The sequence below is a fragment of the Pteropus medius genome, unplaced genomic scaffold (genome assembly GCF_902729225.1).
Source record: "Pteropus medius unplaced genomic scaffold, Ma_sr-lr_union100, whole genome shotgun sequence".
Classification (NCBI taxonomy): domain Eukaryota; kingdom Metazoa; phylum Chordata; class Mammalia; order Chiroptera; family Pteropodidae; genus Pteropus; species Pteropus medius.
This window is the reverse complement of record NW_024349797.1, coordinates 4534751-4548566: the sequence shown is the minus strand read 5'-3', so window position 1 is coordinate 4548566 and position 13816 is coordinate 4534751. Positions and strand designations below refer to the sequence as shown.

The 13816-nt window shown below is 53.8% G+C and overlaps 1 long non-coding RNA gene across 7 annotated transcripts; it reads left to right on the top strand.

Moving 5' to 3' along the window:
• Positions 1 to 1391: 1391 nt before the first annotated feature.
• Positions 1392 to 13060, top strand: LOC120619540 (uncharacterized). 7 transcript variants are annotated; one of them, XR_005657537.1, is made up of 4 exons: positions 1547 to 1746; positions 3049 to 3111; positions 4749 to 6938; positions 13046 to 13060. It is a non-coding gene; the product is annotated as an uncharacterized LOC120619540 (long non-coding RNA). The 7 variants fall into 7 exon arrangements; XR_005657535.1 differs by lacking the exon at positions 13046 to 13060 and having other exon boundaries at positions 1392 to 1746; positions 4749 to 6817; XR_005657540.1 differs by lacking the exons at positions 1547 to 1746; positions 13046 to 13060 and adding an exon at positions 1753 to 1940 and having other exon boundaries at positions 4749 to 6817.
• Positions 13061 to 13816: the final 756 nt, after the last annotated feature.

The following is a 13816-nucleotide window of genomic DNA, read 5'->3' as shown; positions in this document are numbered from 1 at the left end:
GATGATGAGAAGGTGTGTTCCTGCTCAGGATCTTCTCTGGCCTCTCCTTGAAGAGACCAGAGCAAACAAAATGCTGCCCCATGGCAGTAGCACAGAATGATGCAGGTCAAGGATACGTTTTGGGGAAGCGATCTTGCTGCCTTTGTCCTGGAGTCCCATCTTTTCTTTCCTTGGGGACTTTGTGTGGCCTCAGCCGGGGACTCTGGAGGTGAGGGTGAATGGCAGGAGGGATGACAGGGGACTGGGCGGGTGGGACTCTGGAGTGCCACATACCTCCTGTCCTCTGCCCTTCTCGCTCCTCCCTTCAGCCTCTAAGGCAGAGACCACGTGGGTGAGTCACCATGGAAACTGCAGAGTTCTATTTGAAAGCAAGGCACGGTGTAATATGAGCTGACTGGGGGAAGGGTGCTGGGGCTGGGACACAGAGGTGGGGCAACTACACCTGTTTGGCTCAGGTACGCCTAGCGCACCTCTTTCCACCAGGAACCATCTATTTTAAGGCCTCGCCAGCCTTCTTTCCCATAATTACCTGCCTCTCATGGTCTCAGGGTCACTGCCCTCTTTTCATGCACAGGTTCATTCTTAATCTCGGACAACAGCCCCACAGGCCCCGCCCCGATTCCCCAGAGAAGGAGCGATTATTCCTGGCGTACAACACAGGGTGGCAAAAAATCAAGAGAGAGTATTTGTGCCATACCAGGGGCAGGACACGACTTCAGGAGTTATCAGGATTGCAGGGTGTGTTTAGGGGAAGGAAGGGGGCAGTGGTGGGGACATGGAGTTCCAGAGATGGAGCAGCAAGGATTCAGGCACGGCAGAGTGTTGACACAGGAACAGGGAGACTCTGAATTGGACCTGAAGGTGAGAGGCGGGTTTGCATTGACCTCAGTTAGATTTCCCTATAGCTATACCCAGGTCCTGGCCATCACCCGCTCGTGCCTGGTTTAGGCAGCGCTGTTCTTGGTCTTGCCTGTGGTTACTCTTGCTGTGTCCCCCATCACTTGCTATCCCAAGTAATAGCAGAGGAGTTAATGCTTCTCCACTTTGCTGTGTGGCTTAGGGCAAATTGCCGAGCCTTGCTGAACCTCTACTGCTTCTTCCATGGAACAAGAATAATAAAATAACTGTCTCATAGGGTTGGTGGGGGATTAAAAAAGACAATGCATTCAAAGTGCTTAGCACAGAGCTTGATGTCAACAAAAACAGAAATACGATGACTAATATTATCCGTCCCCTGAAAACAAGCCCTATCTCCTCTGTGAAAACTCCCCTTCTCTAAGGAGGGAGGGACTGGCTCTCAGAAGCATTCTCTCACTGCATTCTCAAAACAGCCTGGAGAGGGAGGTGCTCTTCTTATTACCCCCATTTACAGAGGTGGACACTGAGGTGCAGTGAGTGTCTTGCTCAAGGTCATTGGCTAATAAGCAGGGTCAAGATTCAAGCTCAGTCTGTCTGGTTTCAAAGGCTCGTGCTTTTTCTACCACAGTGTGCACCTCATGTATGTACAACCCTCCCCCAGCCACTTTCATTCCAGTTCAAAGCATGCTATTATTGCTTCTCGTTTCTTTCTCGCCTGTTCTCGCTGGACTCCCTCTGCACCAGGGCAGAGAGTAAGGAGGTCAGCAGAACCAAGGAGGGTGGGGACTCAGACATTCCCAGTTCCACTGGGAGCTTTTATGCAGCAGGAAGCTGGAAGCCAGAAGGAGTGTTTGTAAGAAGCAGGTGACCTGACATAGAAATCCCCAGGTAGGGAGAGGGTTCCAGGTGCTGGGAGGGGTTCTCTGGGCACTGAGACAAATTCTCCCCAGCCTGCTTTGATTTTCTGCTCAGCTCTGACCTTGGTTTCCCAACCCCAGCCTCCCAGACCGGGGCTGGTGAAGGCTTCACGGATGACCTTGACCTGACTTTGTCTGTTTGAGGACTCGAAGTGTCTCCAGCAGGTGAAGAGGAGACAGCGAAGTCTGGGGAGAATGGGGAAGAGAAAGGAGAAACAGGAGGGCAGGAGGAAGAGGGAGGAACTGGAGCCGGGGAGGGAAAGACACTGCTGGAGGAGAGGGAGGAAGGACAGGGGGAAACAGAGGGGAGGGCAGTGGGAGGAGGGCTGCCAAGTGTTCTGAGCTCCGAGGAAGAAGAAAGGATGAGAAAGCAAGAAATCAGCTTCAAGGGAAGGATGAAAGGGGGGAGGAAACTGAGGTCGGTGGAAGAATGAGAGAAAGAGGAGGAGGGCGAGGGAGTGAATGAGGGAGAGAGCGCGCGGGGAGAAAGGAAATGAAAGCATGGGGAGAAGCCAGGAGAGAGGCGGAGGAACAAAGAGAGATGGAGCAGCTGCAGCCCTCCCTCCCGCCCGGCGAGGCCTCGGAGGGCCATGCGTGGCTGCGTGAACTGGGAGCCAGCCATGACTCAGCCTCAGGTCGCTCCTGCCTGCCTTTCTGGCTGGGCAGTTCCACAGGGGAGGGGACTCCATCCGCCACCATCTACCCCTTCTCTGCCGTAGCGTTTTCTCTGACCGCCCCGCCAACCCCCCGCCGGTCTTTGTGGCTGGTGCCTGCCCTCAGAGTTCTCCCAGGTGCACTGTCCTGGACAGCCCTTCTAGAACCTTCCAAAGAGGCAGAAACCAGTCGTTGTGCTGAGGGAGAGCAGGCAGGCATGCAAGCCAAGGAATTCCCCCTCCTCTCACTGCCCAAGCCTGGCACCTTTCTAAGGAGGCAGTGCCCAGCAGTAGGCTCCACTTTAAGAACTAAAAGATATTGAGAGCTTAGCAGGAACGAAGAGGGTTATATGTTCTATCTCATTCCATCCTCACAGCAACCCTAAGAGGTCCACACTATTATTGTTTCCATTTTCCAGAAGGGGAAGCAGAGCTAAGATTCTTTGCCCAGCTCACACAGCTAATGCGAGAAGAGGCTGGGAATCTACCTGGTGTGGACAGAGGTCATGGCCCTCCTGGGGTTTAAACCCGGGGTGGGGACTGGGGCTAGAGAGCAGAGGCAGGGGGTGGGCAGCTCTGAGGGGCCGTGGAGAGCTAATGGTCTGTGATGGTTTGGGCAGGTCTCAGAAGTCTGCGCCTCAATTTCTTCATCTGACATCACTGTTGCTGTGGAAATGTACCAGGTGGGGAGCTGACCAGAGAAGCCAAGACACAAAGTCAGTGAGGCTTTCTTTGAGACTGGAGGGAGGAAGATCTGGGCACGTGGAAAGGGAGCCGGGTAAATAGTGTTCCCTTCCTGCCAGCCTCAGCAGCTTCTCCAGGGAAGGCCAGAGGGGCGGTAACACCGCCCTGCTCTCTGGGGGCGTCTGTGAACCTTTCTCTAAATTGCTTCCCTACATGGGTGTAAACACACACACACACACACACACACACACACACACACCTTAATACCACGCACACACACACATGCACGCACCATTCTTATCTGCACAGCCACCTTCCATGGCACACAAAGTACTCCTGGCTTTATTTTAACACGGCTGGAGGAAGCCAAGGTCACACAGCTGGCATCCGGGAGAGTGGATGTCACTTGGGTGCATGGGCAGTGAGATTAAGTTTCTGCCCTCGGGCACCTCGTGGGCTCTCAGGGAAAGAACAGGCACTCAGCACCTACTCTGCACCCAGGCCCCAGCCCACCTCCCACACCCACGATACTCTGGGGGTCATCCCGCAGACCCTGTGGATGCCTTTGCTCCCTGGCAGCCTCTCCATACCCCTCTCCAGCCTGACTGAGGAGCTGGGCCTGCTCCCTGCCCGCTCCAGGGTCCTGGTGGGTTCCCTATCACCTTTAATCGGGGTCCTTGTTAGAGCAGAGGTTTGGAAAGGGCTTCCCCTCCTCCCTCCAGCCCCCAGATGGCAGCTCTCCTTCCCAGGGGACTGGGGATTCAGCAGCTCCGGTAGCCTGTGGTTGCCTTGACAACAGCTGTGCTTGGGTTTCTGGGAGGGTGTGTGTGTGTGTGTGTTTGTGTGTGTGTGTGTCCATTTTCAGACCCAGGTGACCAGGGCTCAGGGAGTGGGATCCCACCCTCCTCCCAGCTCAGTCCCCGCCAGCTCAGTGGCATCGTGGCATCACAGAGGTGGGAAAGACTGCAAGACAGACAGAGGGACACTGGACTGAAGAAAGATGTCCCCGAAGGAAAACTGGAGGGGGAAGGTGGAGATGGGCGCCAGCACTGTTGTCAAAGGAAGAAGGCCCGGATGTGGGGTGGGAACGGAGTAGGAAGGAGGGAGCCAGGACGCTGAGTTGGCACAGCAAAGGATGTAGGTCTCAGAGGGGGAGACCGGGAAGGGGTGGGCCCCTTATTTCTGCCATCCCCACCCCCGGGGGGTCTCCCGCTGCGCTTCCCCAGTAGAGAGAAGGCCCCTCTGCTCCTCCGACATGATCTGTAATTTCCGGCAGACATTTGAGGTCCCTGACATCTGCATAATGTGGGCTAGTCTCTTAGCAACGGAGAACAGCTGTCTGGCATTTCCAAGATTAAACTGTAACTATACACGGTCCTTGCCAGGGGGAGGGGGAGGGGGAGGGGGGATAAACACTGCCTCCTGGCATTTTCAAACTCATTTAGCTTTTATTCATTTCCTGCCTCCAGTAAAGAGGCCAGGGATTCGGACTGGGCCAGGCTGTGACTGCCCTGCCTCCGCGGCTGCCGCTGCTGAGATTGCAGATGGCTCTTCACCCAGATCTGTTTGCTTGAGAGGGGAGGGAGAGGGACAGCACTAGCCATTTTTTGTTTTGATTGTATTTGTTTTTTTGTAGGTGTGCAGCGATCCTGGCACACACAGTATAGCTGCAGCCCAGGAAGAAAGGCTGCGTGGCCCACTGCTTAAAGCCCCCAAGCTGGCTCCCGCTGGTTTAATTTCACGTAGCGACATTATTGATACTTGTGTGACCTTGGGACAAATCCCTTTACCCGTCTACACCTCCATCTTCCCATCGGCAAAAGGCGATGATAACTCTTCCATCGGTTACTGTGAAGATGAAACGAACACACACGAAGAGAGCAAAAGAGCCATGACCCATAACTGAACCTCTCCGTCCCTCCGGCCCCCCTCCTGCCCCGCGCCCTGTGTTAGCAACCTCAGGTTCTGCTCTTGGGGCAGAGGCAGACACAGCCTGTTTCCCTGGGAGCCATCACCTTGGCCTCCCATTCCCTGGAGCCCCAGGCAATGACACTTTCGTCCCATAGGACTTAAGCAGAGCTCAGCAGTCCCTAGCAGGGTCCTCTCTGCTGCCAGACAGGAGGTATCCTTGTCCCCCCCGCCTGCTTGGGCCTGGGCAGCTCCTATGTCCCAATCCCTCTGCTGCCAGCGCCTGCCATTTGGCTGCAGCTCCTGAACTCATGAATGCCGTGTTTTGGTTTTGCTGCGAGAAGGAAAAATAAAAGGGAGGGTGTGGGGAGGGACAGGGAGAGGGAGGAGGAGGGAAAAACCCTTTAGCTGCCTGTGCTGGCCAGTTCCAGGAATGTGTGCTGGGACATCGGTGCCAAAGCAGTGACCCGGGCGGCCGGGCCGGGCCGGGCCGGGAGAAGAGGGAGGCTGGCTCCAGGGCGAGAGCTTGCCTCCTCCCACAGCTGCCGCTGCTGACTCATCGCCGCTCCAGCTGGCAGAAGCCTTTTCTGGGGATGGCTGTTGCTAAGATTCCTCGGAGATGACTGATTGCTTCTCCTTGAGCTTGCTGAAAACATGTTTGTAGACTGCACACAAACACACATACGCTCTTGTGGCTCGCACGCCTAGCCCGATACCTGCACATGTGTGTTTGTGTGCGTGTGCACGGAGCACCGACACAGGCTTCCTGTTCCTATCACCTTCAGGACACTTAGGAACTGATACATGCACATATGTATGGACCAGCACCTCCCCCGAGCCCCCTAAAGGGGCCAAGAGTTGCCAGGTTGTCCCAGGCTGAGGACCTCAGGCAGAGGGGAGCTGCCGGTGTCTGGGCCTGCTTTCCCCTGGAGTTTTCAGGTTGCCTCGATGCATTCTCGGCCTGTGTTTCTCCTCTCCCCCGGTTTCCTTCATTCTGCTATTGTGATCTAATCTTCCCTTCTCCCTTGGCCTGCCAGATTTTTGATGTCTGCTGCTCCAGGCACTCAGCTGGGAGCTAGAATCGTTTAGAGCTGGATTCCTGGCCTGGATCGGATGCCCCCAGGGCACTCCCAGGGAGCCTCAGTGCCTCCGTTTTCCCTTGAGAGAAGGAACTGCTGTGAGGGCAGATGGAAAATGCTGGGCCATTCTCCGGCTCTGCTGCTGCCAGGATTCAGGAAGTGTCTGTTTCTCCTCTGTGCTGGGCCCAGAGCCTTGTTGGGGGTGAGCCTGAGTGCTCAGTGCTCAGCAGGCAGCCCTGGATGTCAGCCTCCACGGCCTGGTTACCAGTGCTGTGTGTGACCTTGGTCACATTGGACTCTTGCTGCCTTGGTTTCCCCACCTGCTGGGCTGAAATTAGACTCCTTGCTGAGTCCGCCAGGATTTTGATGCGACAGGGCTTGGCAGGCTCTTGGGCACCAGGCAAGGTTGTTTGTCATGGGTTCTTGAGGAGGTGGAGGGGCAGGCGGGGCCAGCGCCAGCACGGGCCCCACACTACTCCTCTTACCAGCTCTGCTGGCTCAGCCTCCAGTGTGGCTGCTTTAGAGGGACCCACCTCGGGGGATCCCAGAAGGGCTCTCGGCTGTGAGTCAATGACTGTTGCTAAGGAAGGCTTGGTACCTGGCCTCTCGGGATGAGCTGGATGCAGCAGGCTCGGCAAGGCTCATATCAGCTACAAGAAAAACATCTGTCTGTGCTCAGGGTCCTCATTCCTAAAATAAAGACAAGCTCGGCTCCATGGTTCCTGTTGAAACGCAATGATGTGAGGCGGGGGCGGAAATTAAGAGAGTAAAGCAAATGAGAGAAATGAAAAGGAGCCGCACAAAGAGAGAACGCTTTGTGTGGATGTCGACAGCCTCATGTAAGCTCTGGATGGCAGGAGCTCTCTACGGGATATATATTTTGTATAGTGCCACAAGAATGAACAGTCTCAGGGCAGGAGAATACACAGCACCCTGTTCCGAGGACACCAGCCTCCACACTCATATCTGCTGCCCAATGCTCTCAGCCCAGCTATGCTCCCACTCCAGCCATAGGACAAAGCTGGCATCAAGCAACTTGCCTGCTGTCCTCATTTCCACCAGGAGGTGGCCAGAGCTTCTGTGTGAGTTGCCTGCTGGTCAGGTTTGGGAATTACAAAGTAAATGAGAAAAAAGGGAAGCCTATGAGCTGGAAGTCCAGGGAGGTGAGTTCTGGGCTCTAGTAGTGCTGTCTAGCTGAGGTGGGCCGGCTGGAATCCTGCTGGCCAGCATGCAGGCAGAGAATAATCGTAACGACTCGTCTTGAGTCAGCTATACCTGCATGCTGGGCAGCTTTCGTAATTTGTCACATATATCCAATCATCTCATCTTCATATCAGCTAGGTTATCATCCTCGTTTTCCAGAGGAAACTGAGGCCTAGAGATATTAAGAAACATCTAGTAAGTAAATAGGGCCAGGATTCTAGCCAAAGGAGTTTGTCTCTAGGATCCAGGCCTTAACCACTTCCCTTCATTGTCTTCTACTGTGCCAGCATGTGCCAACATGCTCCAGGTTGGCACAGCTGACACCGGGCGACACCACCTTCCCGACTGTTGCCACAGGCAGAAGAAAAGACAAATTTTCTGATATTCCACTTCCAACTCCGCTTCTGCCTCTGACCTCCAGGGAGCTCCCATGTCGGCTGAGAAAGCCTCATGACCACTTTTGTTAACTGGTGCAAGGCTAAGTGACCTGACGCAGAGGATTCAATCCCTTGGACCTTTCTTCTCCCTTCTGTACAGCATGAGGCCTAAGGGACCCTCAGTTCCTTCGCTGCTCTGGCGAGCAACAGTTCTTACCAAGCGCTTTCTTCCAGGGCTCCCAAAGCACAAACTTGCAGATGCTACCGATGTGCCTGCTCATGTGCACACACGTGCACACACATACGCATACGGGCACACATTTTTTTAATAGACTCACAGGCACTCTATGGAAATTGGGCAGAGCTTCCTGGAGTCTCGCAGGTTTGTTGTATATTTTTTTTATGTTAGGAATGACCAAAGAGTAGCTACAAGCAAACATTTAACAGTTGGGGCCTCACACATTTACACAGTTGTCAATGAGCTTTCACAGCCAGCATTATGTGCAATGCACACACGTGTGTGTTCTTGCTCACAGTCTTCTCTTCCTGCCTAGGCTAGACTGTCATGCCTTTGAGAACAAGATGTCTTCTGGTGGCTCTCCTGTATTGCCTGGCACGGTGCAGCCTGTAGTCGGTGATCAGTTCGTATCTGTGCCTTGACGGATAAAGGGAAGACACTGGGTGATTTATGCTAAGGGGATTTTTTTGTTAGACGTATCTGCCATCCTTGTGGTACCTTCAGTAGCTGTCACCCAGACCAAATGCCACATGTCCTGTCTAAGCCAGTTTCTCACTCCGTTGTCCCACCCTGCCTCCCAATATCTGTGAAGGGTGCATCCCGCACCCCCTGCTCTTCTCGGGTCCCTGCCCATCCCCTACCTTGCTTTTCCACCTCACACACAGAGCCTACTGCCTCTCCCTCTCGCCCCGTTTGATTTTCCTTCCCAGTAAAGAGCTAGATGTGGCTGTCGGAGAGGGAAGGACTTGGAGTTGGCAGGGCTAGGCCCCAGGCCCAAGGGGCGCCGCCCGCTCCTCATCTGCCACCCTGCTCTCCCGAGGTTCAGCTGGGGCACGAGAAGTGCCGGAACTGCAACTCAACCTCTGGGTCCTCAGGGGGGATGGAGTCCGAGGAAAGTCAGACGTTCCCAGTCCTCCCACTGCCATGTCCACGGTGTCCTGCTTGTGGAGCTTCGGGGTTCAGCAGCTGGGATGGGAGAAGACAGAAAAGTGTGCTTCCTCCAGTCTCCCTCCTTGGGCCCAAGGAGGGTGGGAGGGAAGCCAGTGTCGGGGGCGGGGCCTGCTGGTTTCTGTGTGACATGCCCTCAGGAGGTTTAGGCTAGAAATGACCAGTTAGAACCTCCCAGCCCTGCCTGACTTTGAGCCAGCTTGGCTTGGGGGTGGAGTCTAGAGGCTCTGCTGTCTGGAGCTGATGAGAGGCAAACTGCTTCTCTACACGGTGCAGTCTACATGGCCGCTGACCCCCTCTGTGGGGTGGAGACTGGGGATAGCTCCAGGCAGGGCCCCAGGAGGCTGCACTGAGCTCCTGGAGAGGGCTGCGCTGAGGGTGGAGGGAGCCTCCAGTGCCACCCAGTGGCCTGCTAGGATGAGAAGGCACGGCCTTGAACGCAGGCTGAGGATTGTTCTTCCTCCTCACACTCATCTCATCTCAGGCCTTGGATGGAGACCTCTGTCCCCAGGCTCGCAGACCATAACATGTGCCTTCTCAAGGGTATTTCTGTTGGCCTCGAGCTGGGGGACGGGGCCACTGCTCTGCTCCCCCTAGGGTCCTGCCTTTGTTTCCCAGTCCCCAGGGTCAGTGCCAGAGAAAAATCTCCACCGTCACCCTTCATCCCACTGACGACATGGCGACACCTGGTGGGTCTTGGGTGCCATCACAGGGAGACCCCAGAAGCCCTTGTGGGTCCCTCAGGGTATCTGGGCTGCCGTCTCAATCTGTTCCCCCAGGGACTAAAACGCACCATTTCCCCCCAACCCGAAGTCCCAGGCCCTGGAGACCACGGGAGACAAGATGAGCCTTGGAAGGATTCAATGCCTCATTGCATAAGGACTTTTGGGGGCGTGGCCAGGTTGGGGGCACTTGGCCACCTGGGTTGAACAAGGCTCCCAGAAAAGTCTGGGGACGACTGAGCCTGGGATGAACCCTCAGCTCTAGCACCCAGGGATGTTTGGGCAGAAAGCAGATTCTGCTGCCTTCCTTGGGGCCAAGTCGGAATCCGTGCCAGGCCCTGAGCCAGGATTACACACTTTGAGGGGGACACGTGGGGTGAACCGATTTCACACAGTTCCCCTGGCAGCACCACCCACGCTGAGGGCCTGTGACTGTGTGTTTTTAGAATCACAGAATGAACGAGAAGGGTTTTGAGCAGGCTTGTCATCCACCTCTTATTTTCACAGCATGACTTAGGCAAAGTCACACAGACACTGAATAGAAAACGTCCCCTAGGGACACCTCCCTGGAGGGCCACAGTGACAGGTCACTTCCTGTGGACTGTGTGGAGCCAGGGGACCCGAGTTCATTCCACAGCACAGCTTTGCCTGGTGTCCAAATGCCAGGCCGAAAGGCTACAGCTTCCGTGCCTGCCGATTCTCACAGGTGGTCCTGGGCAATCTTTTCCTTATCTCTTAGCTTCTCGGAGTTGAGCAGTGCTGGATTTAGATCGCTGGGGTTGGAATCCAGCTTCATAGTGTTTCTATTTGACCTTGGCTCCTTAACCTCTCTGTGCTTCAGTGGCTTCATCTGTATGATGGTTACAACGCTGCCTACTTCACAGGGTTGTATACCACTCAGGGAGCTAAGGCACGGAAAGGGCTTAGAACAGTGCCCGGCACATGGTAACAGCTGAGGACTCTTCACTAGGAATTATTACTTCCCCACTCCCACAGAAGGGAGTATGTGGGGCCTTCCTGTGGGGGCGGAGGGGAGTGTGTTTGGGTCGGCTTGGGCTGTCATAACAAAATACTACAGACTGAGTGGCTTAAACAACAGACATTTATTTTCTCGCAGTTCTGAAGCCTGCAAGTCTGAGATCAGGGTGCCAGCATGGTGGGATTTTGGTGAGATTCCTCTTCCTGGTGTGCAGACAGCTGCCTTCTCACTGTGTGCTCACATAGCCTCTCCTCGGTGCTGTGTGCTTGGAGAAAGAGTTCTCTCTACTTTTCTTCTTCTTACAAGGACACCAAGGCTATTGGTTAGGGCCCCACACTTATGACCTCATTTAACCTTAAGTGCCTCTGGAAGGCCCTTTCTCCAAATACAGCCACATTGGGAGTTAGGGATTTAACAAATGAATTTTGGGAGGACACAGTTCAGTCCACGGCAGGGTGGAACAGTGCTCTGAGAACCCAGATGCTGTGGGCATACCAACCAGGGACACGAAGACTCAGGTTCTTCTTGGCCCTGTGGCCGGGGCTGGTTTCCCAGTCAGCAGCTTGGAGCAGTGGGAAAGACAATTCCAACCTGCCAGGCATCGACCTGGCCTGGTGTGCTATTTTAAGTCCCAGGTCTCTGCAATCCCAGTGTCAGGGAGTGCGGACCTCCAACGATGGGGGCAAGTATTGAGCGTAGAACCCTTGCTAATGTGCACTACATGCTGAGAAGCTCTGCTTCCCATCTCCAAGGAGAGCTTGCTGTAGCCTGCGCATGACAGATCCCACTTGCTTGTTTCCTGGGGTGTTATGTGGCTGGGGCCAAGAACATCCTTTTTCAAGGCTGCTATCAAATTTGAGCTTGGAAAAATGTACACAGTGGCACCGGGCCAGGGCTTAGGTTAGGAGAGAGCTCCCCTCCATAGGCTGAAGCTCAAAGACGGTCGAAGCACATAGCAGGAGAAAAGCGCTGGGGGTATAGGGTTTGCTGGCTCAGGCTGGAGGTAGACGCTGGCATGGTCTACCCTTCCATGGGCTCAATGTTCCTCTCGCAGCCCTAGTGCTGAAGGATTGTATTAAGGCTGTTTCAGTTTTAAGTTATAGGAACCCAAATCAAACAAGCTGAAACAAAAAGGGAATTTATTAATCAACAGCTAGGTATCGCTTTCAGGCAGTTTAATCCAGGGGTTTAAACAATGTCACCAGGGCTTTATCTCCCTCTTGGGCTCTCAACTTTGTCTCACTCTGTATATTGGCTTTATCCTGTAGAAGGGCTTTCTTCCCGTGTCAGGAAGATGACAGCTGGTAGCCTTAGACTCACTTTTTTCCTGGCTAATAAGTCCCTGGAAACATCATTTTTGTCTTCTCTATCTTAGGATCTTAGGGAAGAGTTTTACCTGGTGTGCTCGGGGAACATGTCCATTAATGAACCACTCCACACAGGGAGGGTCCTCCGACTGGGTGGCCTGGAACACTTGCCTACCCCTACTTTCTTGGAAGTGGGTGGGGCACCATGATTGACAGTTGCATCAGTATCACCTGGAGCGAAAAGACGCTCTGCTGGGAATCTAGAGGAAGGAGGAGGGGAAGTGAGTTGGGTGTGCAAAGCCATGGCTGCCACGCTCTTCTCAGAGGAGCTTGCCCAGGAGGACTTTCATCTTCAGATCAGAACGTCAGCTCAGGAACGTTGAAACTTGTCAAGCCCACCTCAACTCACTTGACAAACGAGAGAGCTGAGGCCAAGGTAAGTGCCTTGCTCAAAGTCATCTTCTATTTTCCTGCAGAGGCATGACATCATTCTTGGCTCCATCTCTAATTATTCCAGTCAAGAGCCAAGTGCAGTGGCCAAAGGGCTGTCTGAGAGTCCCCTCCTCCCCCAGAGGGGCTCAGTGGAGAGCCAGGAGGTAAGGAGGTGTTGCAGGAGGCTGCTTACCGATCAGCCCAAGGCACTGGTCTCCCCTGCTCCTCACCCTTCTCAAGGTTATAGGCCAGGAGACCCACCCCACCCCACTCTGCCTGCTGAGGCCAAGGAGACTGAAAATGGCTGTCAGGACCTGAGAAAGTGCAACTGGGAGACTGGCTAAGAATGAGGGGAGATTGTACAACAAGGAGGCAGACCTCACGTGTGTCTGTGTGATCCACCTGAGGGTCCGAAAGTCATCCTAGGAGGGTGAAGTGGGCTTGGAACATCCTGGTAAATTCTGATCAATGTGGGATCCTCAGCCAAAATCATTTTCAGGTGTCATCTTAATCAGGGGTCCTCGCCCAGGGCAGGACGTGAAGTCAGGAGAGGAGCTAGGAAGGAAGGCAGCGTCTCCCTCCTCCTTCCCATGCGACTTTAGCTTTTCTCTTTATCCCTGTGCACATGGCCACCCATACCCACTTTCACATGACCTCCTATGACCACGTACTTCCCACTATACCCCTGTCGTTCATGTCCTTCCTCCTCAGAATACCGCCCATTTTTTTTTTTTTTTTAGTTCCAGAAGCTACCCACATCTGAACCCGGTTCTGATCGTCCCTTCTCCAGAATTCTGCCTCCATTACTCTAACCCAGTGACTCTCAACTTCAGTTTTGCCCGCCAGGGGACATTTAGCAACGTCTGAGACATTCTGGTTGTCACAAATGGAGGGGGTGCTGCTGGCATCTAATGGGTAAGGGTTATTAGCTGGGATACTGCTAACTATCTTCCACTGCACGGGACGGCCCCCACGACAAAGAACGATCTAACCCAGAATATGAATAATGCTGAGGTTGAGACACAACACAGGTTAGGGTGCCTGGGACAGCGCTACTCAGCTCTGATCCAATTCCCTCAGCCCGAGCCTCCTCCCCAGCTTCCCTGCTTACTAGCTGTGTAACCTTGGACAAGCAACTCAACCTCTCTGGGCCTCTGTTTCTCATCTGTAAAACGGGGCTAATAAGAGTACCTATCTCATAGTGTTGTGAAAATATATATATATACATACATATAGATAGATGACAGATAGATAGATAGATAGATAGATAGATAGATAGATAGAGTTTAGAAGGATGCCTGTCTCAGAGGAAGCACACATATATGACAGCTATTCTTCTTCTAATCAGTGGTTCTCAGGGTTGCATCTCCCCTAGGAAGAGTTTTGGAAATTTCTGTATGCTTTTGGTGATGGTGGAGGATGGGAGGTGGGTGTTGTCTAACTGCAGTCATGCTTGAGTGTTTACATGTTGGAATACATGTTGTTTTACTATAAACTAGTTTTTCCTTTGT